General features: G+C 33.7%; 1 long non-coding RNA gene and 1 pseudogene across 5 annotated transcripts; both read right to left on the reverse strand.

Annotated features, from left to right (window-relative positions):
- Positions 1-197: 197 nt before the first annotated feature.
- On the reverse strand, positions 198-1,749 carry LOC147542769 (peroxidase 41 pseudogene; annotated as a pseudogene). Its single transcript, XR_015223315.1, has one exon. The product of XR_015223315.1 is annotated as a peroxidase 41 pseudogene (transcript).
- Positions 1,750-9,948: 8,199 nt separating this feature from the next.
- On the reverse strand, positions 9,949-14,338 carry LOC147542770 (uncharacterized). Of its 4 annotated transcripts, none has more exons than XR_015223317.1 (7): positions 14,224-14,338; positions 13,940-13,983; positions 13,131-13,216; positions 12,884-12,915; positions 12,224-12,289; positions 11,078-11,136; positions 9,949-10,455 (listed from the first exon to the last, which is right to left on the reverse strand). It is a non-coding gene; the product is annotated as an uncharacterized LOC147542770 (long non-coding RNA). The 4 variants fall into 4 exon arrangements; XR_015223319.1 differs by lacking the exon at positions 13,940-13,983 and adding an exon at positions 11,866-12,139 and having other exon boundaries at positions 14,224-14,315; XR_015223316.1 differs by lacking the exon at positions 14,224-14,338 and adding an exon at positions 14,107-14,163.
- Between the last annotated feature and the right edge of the window lie 1,494 nt (positions 14,339-15,832).

Below are 15,832 nucleotides of genomic sequence, written 5' to 3' on the forward strand. Positions count from 1 at the left end.
TAGAAAAACAAACCAAGGGTTAAAAATCAACCATCCCCTTTGTAATTAATGCTGAGTTGCAAATTGCAACTAATTAATCACTCATTAATTTCATATACAACATAAACAAACATCAAGAACCATCAATAAATGCACAAACAGAGGAAACCCATGGAGAGAGATAGATAGAGAGAGAGAAACACAAGAGAGAGAGAGAGTAATTGAAAATTGAGAACCATGGCCATTGTTTCAAAATAAGAACAACAACAATAACAAACTACATTCTTCCTCACAATATTGATAGATTTTACAAATACCCAATTCTCTAAAATATGTATATAATTATACTTATCTTCTTCTTCTTCATAATCATCATAATAATTTCACTTTCTCTTTAGTCAAAACCCATCAACCATTGAAAATCTCAAACCAAAGAATTAATAACACAACCCACTTTCATCTCTTATCTTGATTATTAGATCAAATCATTCAATAATGAATGATTTATCTCTAAGTCTTAATGTTATTAAATTGATCACATCTTCGACGAATCTCACCATTTCTTCCAACCTTCACTTCTACCCTACTAAGCTTCTCCATTGCATAAGCAAAAGCTTCAAAAAATGCAGTTTGATTTGCTGCAAATCTCTCAACAAATGGTCTAGTTCTTAAATCCCCAAATAACCCTGAATCAGATGATAATAACCCTAACCCTCTTGGTAAATTTTTATAATACAAGTTATCAAAATTCCCTGGTGTCATAATATCATTAAAAGCAGACATTGTTGGATCTTTCTTGTAATTAGCACAAGCTTTCTGTAATCCATTAGCATATCTAGGGTTTAATGTTGGATCAACTTTTGATTTCTTACTAAACCCATAAATTCTATTAGCAAATTCTTTACAATGTGAAAACCCTATAGTATGAGCACCAGATAGAGCTACCATTTCTTCAACATTAAACCCTTTTTTAGCAAAAAGATAGATCATTTGAGACATACTCATTGTGGGTAATGGAAGATTTCCTTCAACATTTGAAGCTTTTGATAAAAACCCATCTTTTCTACCTAATCTAACATCATAATAAGGACCACCCACCATTACAACAAGATCACGAGTAGCAGCAGATATAATATCAGAACAAGAAACAATACCTGGGCATTTGAGTTCAAGTGCAGTTTTAGCCCTAATAATGACATCAAACCCATCACCAGGAAGAGATAGATTTAAATCAGCATCTCTCTCTGCTTTATTGAAACTGTTTGAAGTGATGAGAATGGAAGCATCACAACCATTAACAATACAATCATGGAAGAACAAACGAAGGGTAGCTGCAGCTGTTGTTGGACTTTTGATTTGTTTATCAGTAATGGTTTCTTGAATGATTTTGGAAAAATCTGGGCATGATTTGTCATAGTAGTCTGTTTTGAGCTTTGATTGTGAAGGTACAAAAGTAAGAGAGAAGATTAAGATGATAACAAGTAAATGATGAGACATGGCTAAACTGACCTCCCTCCTTCAAATGAGAGAGAGAGAGAGAAAGAGGTAGAGAGGTAGAGAGAGAGAGAGAGAGAGAGAGAGAGAAGGGTAAACTGTGGTGGTGGGTTTTGTTAGTAGAGAGAGAAAGTGAGAGAGTGAGAAGAAGGAAAGGTGAAGAAAGGTTCTCTGTTTTTGGTGATTTCAAGTAGATTACTTTATGTTGTTGGAAGTGGTGAGTTTGATGTGTTATAGAGATAGCAAATTTGATGTCTTGGTGATTAGAAGAAGTGGGGTTCCAAATCTGGTCAAAGGTCATGGAGTAGATTATAGGGATTAGGAAGAGCATTGCTAATGCAAACCCTAAAATTTGAGTTCTCAAATTACTAGATATATACTTTAAAAGGAGAGTCCAAAGAGAAAAATGTGAATGAACAATATTAGGGAATAAAAAACCATGCAAATTCTATTGAGAAATCTTGTGTGTGTTCACCTTAATTTGTGTTTCTTTTTTTATAATTTTGATCTATTAAACCACGAATTCTTGTTTTCTCAAAACACCGCGAAAACAATACGAAGGAGGTTTATAGAGATTTTTCTTAGATATAAGGAGCTCTTTACCTATTTATATATTTTATTTTATTTTTTAACAGTGCTAAAATTCAAATTCTGGTCTCTTGTGGAGTGATATACATATGATCACTCAACTAAAGTGATTTCTGCCGGAAATTTAGATATGTATTTTTCATATTTAAATGCCTCACATAAATCAACCTACAAATATCTGTCGAAGAAGGGCCTTCGTAATTCATGAGATGTAACAACTTCTGAAAACCCAAAGGTGAAGTTACAGTGAAAATATCTTGCCATCTCCATCTCTTATGACCCTCTCTATCTTTTCCTCTCACTCTCGTCGTAAGAAAAAATATGAATAGAAAACTCCTTTTATCTGTGGTTCAAATTCCAACGAAGAGGTATCTTTTTTCCTCAACATAAAATTCTAGCAAATTGAATAAAAAAATAAAAGAAATTAGATATTATTTTGCTCTTCAAATTTTTATCCTACTTTCTAAATTGATCAATAGACTATGCGTCATCGTGAGAAATGCTATTTGGCTTGAAAAAAATGGACTAACCTTAGACCGATAACAATATTATCAGCCCCTAAAAGTGAGTTTTTGTTTCTCTAATCGTTCAATTAGAGTCGGTCACATCATGTAACGCCCCAAGCCTTAGCAGTTGCCGATATTGTCCCCGCTTTAACCACCCAGGCCCAAGCCCACACGGGTACGGGGTTTTGTTCTTGGCGAAGGCACCACAAGCCTACCCAAAAGGCCTCGGTATGGGCGACGACACACGATTCGCCCGACCATCAGAGTACGCAGCGACACCGTGGACCCCCCACAACGATTTTGTCCTCACTTAGTCACCGCTCACCGTGGTGTGAGGTTTTGTCTTGGCGAAGGCACCACGACCCTCCCAAGAGGCCTCGGCACTTACTAAGCTTGAGCTTACACATATAGCCCAGTCTCTGGACACTCTTGTGAGCAATGTGGGACTATTACAAATCATCTTTGACTTGTAGATACCTCTTTTTATCAGTTTTGGTGGGACCATAGCTAAATGATGGGGGAGAGAGAACGGAGCGTGGATTGAGGCGTTTCTCTTGTGAGAATGGTGAATAGCACATGCAACAAAAAGAAAATGGAGCGTGTTGTTCAAACGAGAAAAATAATTTAAAAGTAGAGAGAGAGAGAGGGAGAAGATGTGAGTTTTTCAAATGGGGATTGAAAAACTGAAAGGGAAAGCTATGAATCCAAGTGTGACGATTGTTACTAAATGTGGCCAGAGAAGACATAACCGTTAAGCTGTCATATTTCCATCACAAACTCACTCTCGTGAACTTCTTTAACCCAACTAACCTAATTTGGCCTTTTGCTTATCCCTTCTAATGTTAAACGGTCCACATAAAAGGGTTTGTCCATGAGGACTACCAATTGCCGTTTGTTTCTTCATATGAACAACATTGTTAGAGTGTCCATAAAAAAAAAAAAAAAACATTGTTAGAGTCACTTCTTACTCAAGGACGGATCCAAAGAGTGCAGCCGCATCCCCTCATCCTCCCAAAAAAAAACACAGATTTGAAGGGTTTTCTTATGACCCACAGTCGTAGTAAACGAACAAAAATCCGTAGCAAATAGACTTTGGGCTACAGGTAGTTCATAATTAAAACACAAGCTCTTTGGTTATGTCTACCGAGTAGTACACACTAAGCTTTTTTGTTAGTTTCTGTTTTTTACAACAATCTAATATTTGTGTATTATGTATTAGTGTCGAGAAAGATAGTTGTTGTTTGTTGTTAACGTGTCAAGTGGTTGCATGTGTACGGAACAAATTTTTCAGAACTGTCTCTTTTTTTGTTCTAAACTTGGTTACGATAACCAAAGAAAAGTTTTTCATAAAATAGAAGCGAGATAAAGTGAGTCTTATAAGACCTATCTAAATTTCGTTATCCGCTTTAATATACAATGGACACGCTTTGGAATGTATAAATGGAAGCCTTTGGGACGTATAGAATGGAAGCTTTTGGAATGTATAGAATAGACTTGTCTTGAAATAAATTTGTAACGAGACGGATCAAATTATAGTGGATGTTACGGCTTTATTATATTCATGGGTACTACCCATAAATAGCTGGTGAGATGTGTTTTTCTTCAGTTCTGTTGGGGATCGCTTATGATCCACATATGCTCCAATTTTCATTTATCATTTGTGCGTTCTCTGCACAGTGATCAATATGTTAGCACTTGGGAGAAAACATCTTTTAATGAAGAAAGTCATTTATCAACACTTTTTTGAATTTTTTCAACCACAACAAGAACAAATATTTTAAGTTATAAATCTTTTACTCACTCTTCCACGTAATCTCGTAGAACAATAACACTTCCCTTGGCATTAGAACTTTTTTTTTTGTTGAAATTAATGGGGTTAGAACTAGTATTAGCATAACAAGTTGGGGGCACGTCTATAAGCAATCAAGGTGGCACCATAATTGACCAAGTAGGATAGGTGGCATTGACAGGACCGACCATGTGATAGTTTTAACCAAATACATAGGTTTTGTTTAATTAGATATAGAAAATGTGTTTGGTTATCATTTAAGAAAATTGATACAAAAAAATAGAATTAAAACTTAAGTATTTTTATCATTTCTCTTTTTTGTAGTAACCCCATCTCCATATCTACTAATCTGCTTATTAGTGATTGAGAAACACGAGCTTTCTACTTACAGTCGTCGTGAACTTATTTTTATCTGATACATGTTGAAGATTTAACACATTTTTTTTTTTATATATAGAAACCATCCAACTCAAAATAGAATTGGGAGGAGTATCATCAAGTACATTTATGAATTCATACTAAACTCACCCAAAAAAAATGAATTGCCTAAGTGTGGGCGGAGTTACCATTTTCAACTTTGTATATTGTGTGGAAGGACAGAACTTTGTGATAGAGATCATGATTCTATTTTTAAATAAGAAAGGTAAATTCTTGGGGATATACAAACAAAAACTTAAATATTAAAAATTTGCATATTTTTCAGAAAAAGGATTAGTCCAACCATTAATTTGATTCTCTAACAGATAAAAGAAGATTAAATTAAACCAAGTTATTCTATGTGTTTATTTTACAACTTCTATGAATGTCACATGCTCCTCTATTTCATGAAAATGAATAAATTTTAGATAAATGTCAAAGAGAAGATTACAAGAGTTTTCAACGGAAGAGAACAAGCACATTCAGCATTTTTATTTGTATGGTTAGACGTATAATAAAAGTTGTTATTTTCTATAATAGAAGAATTTTAACAACTCTACTTCATTCATTTCTGTACTTCGGAGTTTGTTAAGCCATAGTACGCATATTCTGAAAATCCAAAGATCACATATTTTACTTTTGGTGGAGGTGATTATTTGTTGGGGATTTTATTAAAAATATTAAACAAGAGTTTGTAGAGTAATTTGTATGACTTTTAAGGGGTTAGAGTTCAAAAGCAGTTATGAACATATTTTTACGGTTTCAAAGTCGAAGTATCATTGTTCATTCTACTGATGCAATTTGTTTAAACATCTCATTCATCTTTGATAATAAAATTTGCGACTCATTATTGCTGTTTTCTCTTTTTCTATACATATTTTATTCTGTACATATTCCCTTATCCTATATATAAGAGTCAAAGTAGAAAAAAATGTCCCTAAGCAAAATTAAAAGTTTTAAATATTACTAAAAGAATTTATTTGCGTGATTAAAATATTCTGAAATAAGATGATTCAACATCCACAACCGTTATGTAGAATACATTTAAATCTTGTTAGTATCGTTCACTTTTCAACCAAATTGTCATTTTCTTGATATGAATTCGAACTTTAGTAATGTTTCACTATCGTAAAACAAATATCAAAGTAGAAAAGGCAAAAAATAACAGAAATGCAATAATTTATATAAAAAGCATATCTTGATTATTATCATCTAAACATGATTGAAACTAGAAGTTGAAAATAATTGTAAAATAATGAAATTTGAAAAAGGAGAAATCATAATAGAAGGATTTGGGAATACAAAAGCATGTGAGATCTGGTCCCGCCAAACGCGGTGTTAATAAGTGGTGACTTGTTACAGCTCATGCCTTTCAATCCGGCTTATACATCAACTCCCCCCAATTGTGGGTTTAGATTGATAGCACTTCCTTTGACATAATATCACTTTTTTTTTATGTTGAGAAGACATAATATCGCATACATGATATTCAAAAAGTTCTTAAAGGGTCACATAAATAAACAATCACCATCAAGAAAAAATGGATAGATTTAGACATAAAATTTTGTAGTTTGGTGTGAAGGTGTGATTCATGATCCAGTACATCAGTATAATTGCAAATAGGAATCACATCAAACTATATAAAATTTCTATTCTGAATCCACTTAATTTTTCTTGATTCGTAACATATTCAATTAATATTCACAAGAACATCTTGACTTGGTCGACAACCCACAATACCGTTACAAGATTAATGTGGATGCGGCATTAAAATCTATTAAGTAGGACTTTTGTGTGGGCCTCATCATCCATGATCACGTTTCAAAATTTATTCAAACTCATAGCGAAGGAAGTAAACAACGAATAAACAACGAAGAAAGAAAAGTAATATGAATCCTCTAACGAATGCAGTAGGTAAAATCCTTCAATAATGAAGGGGATAGTGAGACAATCATCCATTATTTTCAATGGAAGCACACTAATAGTCACTAGGATCCTCTCTTCACTCTCACGAAAACCGAAGACATGAAAAGTATTTATGTTATTGTCCTAGGAATCCATATAGGCAAGCTCATAAATAAGCTAAGGAAGCTTGTAATACTCTTGATGAACGAATGTGCCACTACCTTCTATCTTTCTTTTCTCATATGTACCCAATCTCTTCTTGTTTATCTTAATAAAAGAAAAATCTAAAAAAGAAAGATGCCTAGATGATGGTACACTCTTAAAAAAATGGAGAAACTTAATTCTTGTTTTTTTTCCTAAAACATCATAACATCTATTGATTAGAAATAGTGTTAGTTACATGGATGTTATGGTGCGAATTGCGATAGAGAGTAAGTAGGAATACAAAGTAAAGTAGATGAGTCCCTGTTTCCTAGGGCTAAGAGCGACATACACTATAACAATGTGAGGGTTGGAGTCTGTAGAAATTTTTTTTTTTTTGTGGAATGGACTACAATAGTCATTACAAGGCATTGATACATCCTCAAGATGTGATAATCACGATAACCGCCTGAAATTAAACACTCTAATTACCGGACCTAAAACCATCTCAATTACCAGGCCTAAAACCCATCTAAACTACCTTTAGTTATACCCAAGCTCCAAAAATCCTGAATTTGCACTTCTAAAAGATCGAATCTGGAGTTTCTGTAGTGCGGAGGAAATGCACTATCAACTAGACTACCAGTTGTTTGCCTATCATTTTCTTAAACCGAAAACATTTAGGTGGTGTTTTATATAGGGCACCTACACCCGAATGAGGTATTAAGTACTCTAACCAAAATTTGGTTGAAGGCTGAAATATTCATATCTGAAATAGTAAATATCTAGGTTAGCTGTGAGGTATGTTTTAGATGGGCCAGGTAAAGCCTGTTTCCCTTCAATCCAGAGAGCATAACCACTCTACTCGTGGAGCTTCCTTCAAACTTTATTCCATATGGTTCACAAAATCGAGCCCAAATATATATGCAAAAAGGTAAATCGATATCTATCACTAGCGAACCGAACCTCAAACTTTTTATGAGGTATGGACTTGGGCTTGCCTTGAGCTTGGACTAGGTTGGGTTTAGAGGCTCAAACACATTGTGGCCGATATAACCAGGGGGTGGGGGCACACCCCCTTGAAGTGCCAGATAAAGACTAATGGGGGATGCCCATCGCCACCACCAAAGAAGAAAAACCCCAGTTATAGTAAGGAAGAAAAATCCCAAAGTGGGAGCCAGATTGTAAAGAGACGAGACGAGGGACTCAACTTAAATTTCGGGAAAATAACATTATTCTCCCTCCATGAAATGTGTCACGTAATGCGTCTCTATTTTCATCCACCTGATCTTGAACTACAATATGTAGTCCCTTCTTCAACTTTACGTGAATCTTGGACTTACACCCTTCGTTATTATTTCAAAAAAACTTTCGTTGTTGTTACAGTTAAGGAATAAAATGTCGAAATATTTCGATCAAAATTGACGAAATGTTTCGGTTTTAGCAATAACCGACACGAAATGTAACTTACATAGATTTTTTGTAAGATTTCGGCCAACATTTAAGAGATTTCGGTCGAAATCCAAAACTAACCTAAAATACAAACATGAATATGATAAAAACAGAATCGTAATCTTCAAATTTCCTGGTTTATTTCTTCTAAATTTCTTGTTGATTTCACGAATTTTCGTCTTGATCACCATAGAAACCCTAAGAAAATTAGACAAAATGTTGAGGGATATCAAGATCACCTTGAAACCTTAGAGAGAGAAAGGGAGTGGCGGCTGAAGAAGAAAGGACGGGATGCGGCTAGGGTATCTGATATTTTAAAAGCATATCTAAAAGCACCCCCAAAAGATTATTGGCACCCCTTTCCATCGCCTAGGGTGCCAGTAATACTTTTGAGGGGCACCTTTAGAACCTACAAAAACTAATTTTAATTTCTTTAAAAATATCTTTTTTACTAAATTCCTAAACAATTTTTAAAATGAATATAGCCCCCAAAACTAACAGAATGGTTAAAATATGATGCAGTTTAACCCCCTAACTTAACTGTTTTTTTTTGCAGATTAGCCCCTAACTTGGCTGTTTTAGAGTTATTATGGGTAAAATTTTAAATTTAAGACCCTAACTAAACTATTTTATTGCATGTTAGGCCCCTACTTCATTAACAATTCATACTAAACAATATATTAACATTTCTGCAGATTTAAAATTTCCGACTGAAACGTTCTCACTTTTGAACCGACCAAAATTTTAACTGAAACCAAAATTTAATTCCTTGGTTACAGTTTCAAACCTTCATAAAATAACATAACAAAAATTATTGTCTTCTTTCTTTGGAGAAAGAATGATTGAATTTTTTTTGTTTCTTTAAACATCCTTTTGTAATAAAGGATATTGTCTAGAAGTCCTTCTCAAAATTTAAAATATAGTCTTTCTTAGAAAATAACTAATTTAAGAAAAAAAGAAACAAAAGAAGTTGTAAGAGTTAAAAAAAAATCTCGCTCTCAATAAAACTGTGTCCTTCTTAGAAATAAAAAAAATTAATTTAAGAAAAATGAAAACAAAAGAAATTACAAAGGTTAAAAAAATTGAAATCTCTCTCTCTCTCTCAATAAAATAATTAATTTAAGAAGAAAAAACAATAAGGAGAATACCAAAAAGTTAGGGTATCCAGAATATAGCAATAATAAATATGAAAAAATCGGGTGACATGTTTGGAAGTAACGCCTAGAGCAATACTATGGGGCACCTATAGAAATACTGGGTTAAAATTCGTCAAATTTAAGTGATATAACTGTTCATGCCCTGGAAGACGAGATATGCCCTAGTGTGTGTGTATATATACACGATAAAATTGTAATCTTTTGAAATAGCTCTTTCTATTAAAGAGCAAATATGATGGTGTTTGTTTTTTGTTTGTTAATGTATTCATCGAATATTTATACTATGTATGTCTACCTCTACATTAGGGTTAGAGTTTATTATGTAACGAGGGTGTAACCCGTGCCCATAGGGCACGGACAGTATTTTCAAACGTTACGTGAGATGTGTATTTTTCTCTTTCAGATTGATGGTATAAACTGACAACAAAAATAAATAAAAAGTAGTCGTGTTCTATTACGTCTAACAAAAAAAATAGAATACTTTAATGGTTATAGTTAATACAACAATTAACTCAACACGTTAGAAAAATCTAGATTTCAATTTACACAATTCAGTATTAGAAATCCACATAATCACAAAAACTGAGTACCACAAAATACACTCTAATGGAAATTCAAATTAAGAGCTACATTTCAAAATAATTTGAAACAAATTAGAATACACGACCCTTTTGAATCTAGTTTGTCGCTTCTACAACTGTACGATCTTCTGGAAGAGGTTCTTGTGACAAATAAACATTACAAATTAGAATACAGGACCTTTTTGAATCTCGTTTAGCGCTTCCCCAACCACAACTGTACGATCTTCTGGAAGAGGTTCTTGTAACAAATCTTTTGTGATTCCTTCCGCTACCATAGTCGTACAATCTTCACTCTTGTAGATATACTTGTGAAGATATTTAATTGTTGAACTTCGCTCAGACGAATTATGAACCCCTATGAGTACTGCTGGAGGTTCTTTCTGTAATAAATCCATTCAATAATCCCTCGAACAAACCGTAAGTTGAGTTGATGAGTAAAAGAGAACCTAATCACAAACACAAAAATGAGTAATCAATCACAAATTCAGTAAGCCTAGAGTTTGAATCAGTAACACATAGAAATTTGAATAATTTCAGGAGACAAATCAACAAATAGTAAGCTTAGGTCACACAAATTTCTTCAAAGAAAATAACCCAGCAAGATGCAAGCTTCAATATATAGATTTCTCCTAAGTTTTACTGAAGTCTAAGTGCCAAATGATAATAGAACAACAAAATAATGACTTAAATCATATTGAATCCTAAGAGGCCAAAAATTCAGTAACAATGTTACAAAAAAAAAAGTGATAAAACCAACAAAATGACATTAACATTGACAGACAAAAAATTTCACCAAAACTGTAAAGAGAAAGAGGGAAAAATTTAGCAAACTATATAAAGAGAGAAGTGACGACATTAGAGATGTGAATGTGAATCTATCTAATAAGAAGTTCAACCATTTTTATACCTAAGTTCAAGCATATTATGCAATTCGATTCGCATTGAGTGAATGTGAATCTATCTAATAAGAAGTAAAGAAAAAACATTAAGAATTAGCTACTCCAACCATTATAAATACCAAATTTCGTAGACCAAACTTCATTAACCAAGTTAGAAGAAATTACTCACTCGTAGCAGACTAATTTGACGAACAACACTTATAGAAGATCATTCGAAGTTAGAAGAACCTGTAAATTAACAAAAAAAAAATTAACATGGTGACATAATACGAAGGGCATACAAACTATAATAAGCCAAAAAAATCCAGCTATAATAATGCAAAACATTTTAGCAACCAAAATCACACAGTTCAGATTAACATGGTGAGATAGACAAAACATCAACTAAACACAGACAAATGAAAGAAAATGAAGTAGAAGGAACAAATGAAACAATTAAATATGAACTAAAAGATGACGTATATCTCGGTCTGGAGGCCTTAAACCGAAACCTTATGTTGAGAGAGAGAGAGAGAAAGAGGTTTTGTTTAGAAGCTCTTAATCAAAGACGTTATGTGTATATGTGGGAGAAAGAGATACGACTGTGAGCGACAAAGAGGAACAAAGACCCATGGGTGGTGAGAGGAAGCCCAAACTCAATTTTTTGTAAGAGTGTGCATGAGAGAGGGTTAGGATGCTCACACCCGGTCTAATCCAAACCCATGCTTCACCGAGGGCTGAAACACATACCCAGGCTGGGCTACTTCGCGCAGCTTGTGATTAGGGGCTGACATGTTCAACCTACACTTAATTATCAGTCCAACGGACAGGTCAGACTACTTAAAGATACCGGGCACAATGAATCTTACAGTCACATGCCTCATTTGAAAAAATACTGAAATCAAATGACAATCATAAACATTGCAGAATAAGGAGACTATAAGTAACAGAACTATGAATCATTAGGTAAAATCTCACCTCAGTAAGTTTTAGCATTCGGCATAATTAGTATTGCAAATTGTTGCTTCAGGTACTCTGTGTGGCTTGTATTATCTTAAGAGTAAAGAAAAAAGGATTTTTCCTTTCCCCCTCATACCCATATAAACTCTTCCTCCGTTAGATCACTCGAGATAAACTTAGGAGCCCATATTTGACCATGGGAGGATGGGGAAACATACGTAGTTTCCAATCTCTCAACTATAAATTTCAAATGCTTTATAAATTTTTTAATATGTAGTTTCAAGTCTCTCAGCTATATAAAAAAAAGGATAACGTAATAAGTTCAGTTGGGCATATTATCAAACAGTAAGTGTGTGTCAAATATTTGAGTTATTACCAGTAATTGTAGCAGCGAAACCAATTCGAACGATTTTCTTCAACGACTTCTTTCATTGCAACAAACCTATTAAAAAACCAAGAAGTTCCCAATCAGGGTATCCAATTCATAATCAATTTAACAACCTAAATCGAATGGTAAGGAATTTCATTCGGAGCTAATCCCGAAGCATAAAGAATTTTTTTAATAGAACTAAATTGCGAACATGTTAATGCACCAAACTAAATGCTTATGGTCAAATAAATTTTGAGAAAAATTGAACTGCAACACAATACAAAATATCAACCTAATTAGATAATCAGAGTACCTAAAAACTTATAAATATCAAGTTTCCAACCAACTTAATACTTATTGAGAACTGCAATCAGAAAATCAGTCACACAATAAAAACCGTTAAGTTGAATCATTTCAAAAGGAAAAATCAGCACATTGTAAGCTTAAACCACATAGATTTCTTCAAATAAGAAAATCAGGAAGATGAGAGCAAAACTGTAAAGATGTCTCCAAAGTTATACTGACTCTAAGAGCCAAGATAATAGTTGAACACCAAATTAATGACTTAAATAATATTGAAGCATAAGAGGCCAAGAATTCAGTAACAATGTAAAGGTGAAAAGACAATAAAATCAAACAAACTGTATAGAGTGGCAGGATATTCACCTAAGAGAGTTGCAATGAAGAACGAAGTAACACTATATGGAAAAAAAAGAGGTAATTAGATTAGAAGACCCATATAAGAAGTAACACTAACATAGCAAGTTAACCTTAAAGCTTCAATGTTTACATAACCTAAACCCAAACTATTATCAAATATCATGAAAACTAACATTGCAAGTTACCCTAAAGGCCTAAACAACAAATTTAATCTCGATTTAGCATAACACAAACAATTTTTAAGAAGCAGCACCTGAACGGCTACCCTTAAAATCCTACAGTCAGATCCAGAGACTTGAAAACTAAGACAGATTGTGCGTGAGAGAGATAGAGAGATACCTGCAAGTGGACAAATTGATGTGAGATGAGAAGATGAGAGAGAGCATGAGATGGGGAGGAAACTCGAATCAATTTTCACGTAAGAATGTGTGTGTGTGCGAGAGAGGCGAACATCAATTTTTCATGTGAATGTGTGTGTGCTAGAGAGGCGAACACCGAGTAACAAAGAGAAAGAGGTTCTATCTGGTTATTGTTTACAACAAAATTATTTACAACAAAATAAAATCACCACTAATAAGTAATAACCAACCAAAAAGTTCTATAGACACAATATCAACAAAATAAAAATCACCACTAACATGGGAGAGTAAAACTTTTGGAAGCCATACTCGATGAGAGAAGATGTTGAGAAAGAAGCAAAATAGTGGCAAAACCGTACATTGAGAGAGAAGAATTAAATTTGTGTACAGAAGTGTATTGGCGAAACCTAGAAATTTGACAGTTAAATTAAGTTCTCCTAAGTTTGACTAAAACCAAAATGTTGGCAAAACTGCAAAGTGATAGTATTTGAAAACCGAGATAACCTTCTAGTTCTAGATAACATATCAAAATTAGATGTGTAATCAGGTTGAAAACCTTAATAACATAAATCAGGTTGAAAACCTAAATAACATCTCAATCTAGATAACATATCAAATCATTTGAATCAACACCCATAACACATAACATAAATCAGATTAGACAGTTATTTAAGAAATCTTCAAAACCCTAGATTTAACATACCTTGAAAGCTTGAAAGAAGGTTAACTATCTCATTCCCAGAAACCCTAATTTAAAAAATCATCAAATTATACGAACCCTGATTTCAGAACTTATAAATTTAAACCCCTAAATCGAAGTCCTCAATCAAACCCCTAATTTCAAAACTTACAAATTTCAACATCAATCACCTGTATGAACCGAGAGATAGAGAGAATGGTTCTGTGTCTGAGCGAGAGAGGGACATCAAGAAACAGAAATAGAGAGAGAGAGAGCAGATAAAGAGAAAAAGATATAGAGAGACGTACCTGTGAGAAGAGATGAGCGGGAAGGAGTTTTGGAGATTTTTCAAAAAAAAAGAAAGAGATGAGAGAGGGAGTCAGAGAATGTCCTGAGAAGTATTGGAAGAAGAGTGGACGGGAAGATGAGGGACGCAAGGAGTTGTTTGGGAGGGTATCTTTGAAAGATGCTCTTTGCTTTCTTCTCTTCCTTTGGATGAAAAGTAATTAGATCCAGGCCTTTCAATTCTAAAAAACTCAATTCTCAACCACTTGATATACATTGGTGAGGATAAATCCTAACCATTGGGAGGAGGGAAAAAGATACCCTCCTCTTTTATTATATAGATGGTTCTGTGTCTGAGCGAGAGAGGGACATCAAGAAACAGAAATAGAGAGAGAGAGCAGATAAAGAGAAAAAGATATAGAGAGACGTACCTGTGAGAAGAGATGAGCGGGAAGGAGTTTTGGAGATTTTTCAAAAAAAAAAGAAAGAGATGAGAGAGGGAGTCAGAGAATGTCCTGAGAAGTATTGGAAGAAGAGTGGACGGGAAGATGAGGGACGCAAGGAGTTGTTTGGGAGGGTATCTTTGAAAGATGCTCTTTGCTTTCTTCTCTTCCTTTGGATGAAAAGTAATTAGATCCAGGCCTTTCAATTCTAAAAAACTCAATTCTCAACCATTTGATATACATTGGTGAGGATAAATCTTAACCATTGGGAGGAGGGAAAAAGATACCTCCTCTTTTATTATATAGATGAAATTGGAGCTTTATTTTAATATTTATAAGGTGGGTCTACAAGCACATCCCACCATCTTGTTTTTCTTGGCAATTTGTACTTCTCTTTCACTAGGGGCTTGAGCACTCCAAATTTAAATTTAAACGGATCACATTACTTACTAAGAAGAACTTGTAGAAGTTAACATAAACAAATTATATGTTATTAATAATTTCATTTATAAGTGACTGCTTCCTTCCAAGTCTGTCCGTCATCCTTCAGCGCCATCTCACTCGAAAGCAAAAGCATCTTCACCTTGTTTTTTTATTTTTTGTTGAAAATCTTCACCTAATTATCCTTTAAGTTTAATTTCAACAATAATGAGATAAAATCTTATGATGCTTGACCATAAGATTCCTCCTCTTAACCTCTTCATGCTAGGAATAGTGTGATGCACTATTTAAGTATTCCTCCATCATCTCAATTGCTGCACTAATTAAGTATTCTTCTACTATCTCAGTTGAACCTTGCAAGCATTTACCAATCATTTCAATTAGTTGGAGCGCGAGGATCATGAGTAGACGAACAAGTAGGAGTAACATCAAACAAGAAGAATTGAATCTGAAGATAAAGTCACCATGAATGGGTAATATATATATATATATATATATATATATATATATATATATATATATATAGAGAACAAGTAATAAAATGAAAATTGTATGTTCCGAACTTGATAGAAATCTTTCGGTACAAAATTCATTTTTATTCATCTTTCAATCATACGTTAAGTTTGACTGCAAGAACGTTCCAAAATTATCATAAATTCCGTCTCTCGTTTTTTTATAAAAATGTTTCTCTCATGATGGTTCATGAGACTTTTAATTGAAATTTTAATAAGTGTCACGTAACTGATAC

Source organism: Eschscholzia californica, unplaced genomic scaffold (genome assembly GCF_041429995.1).
Source record: "Eschscholzia californica isolate CP2 unplaced genomic scaffold, dmEscCali1.0.p SCAF_4, whole genome shotgun sequence".
Taxonomy (NCBI): Eukaryota; Viridiplantae; Streptophyta; class Magnoliopsida; order Ranunculales; family Papaveraceae; genus Eschscholzia; species Eschscholzia californica.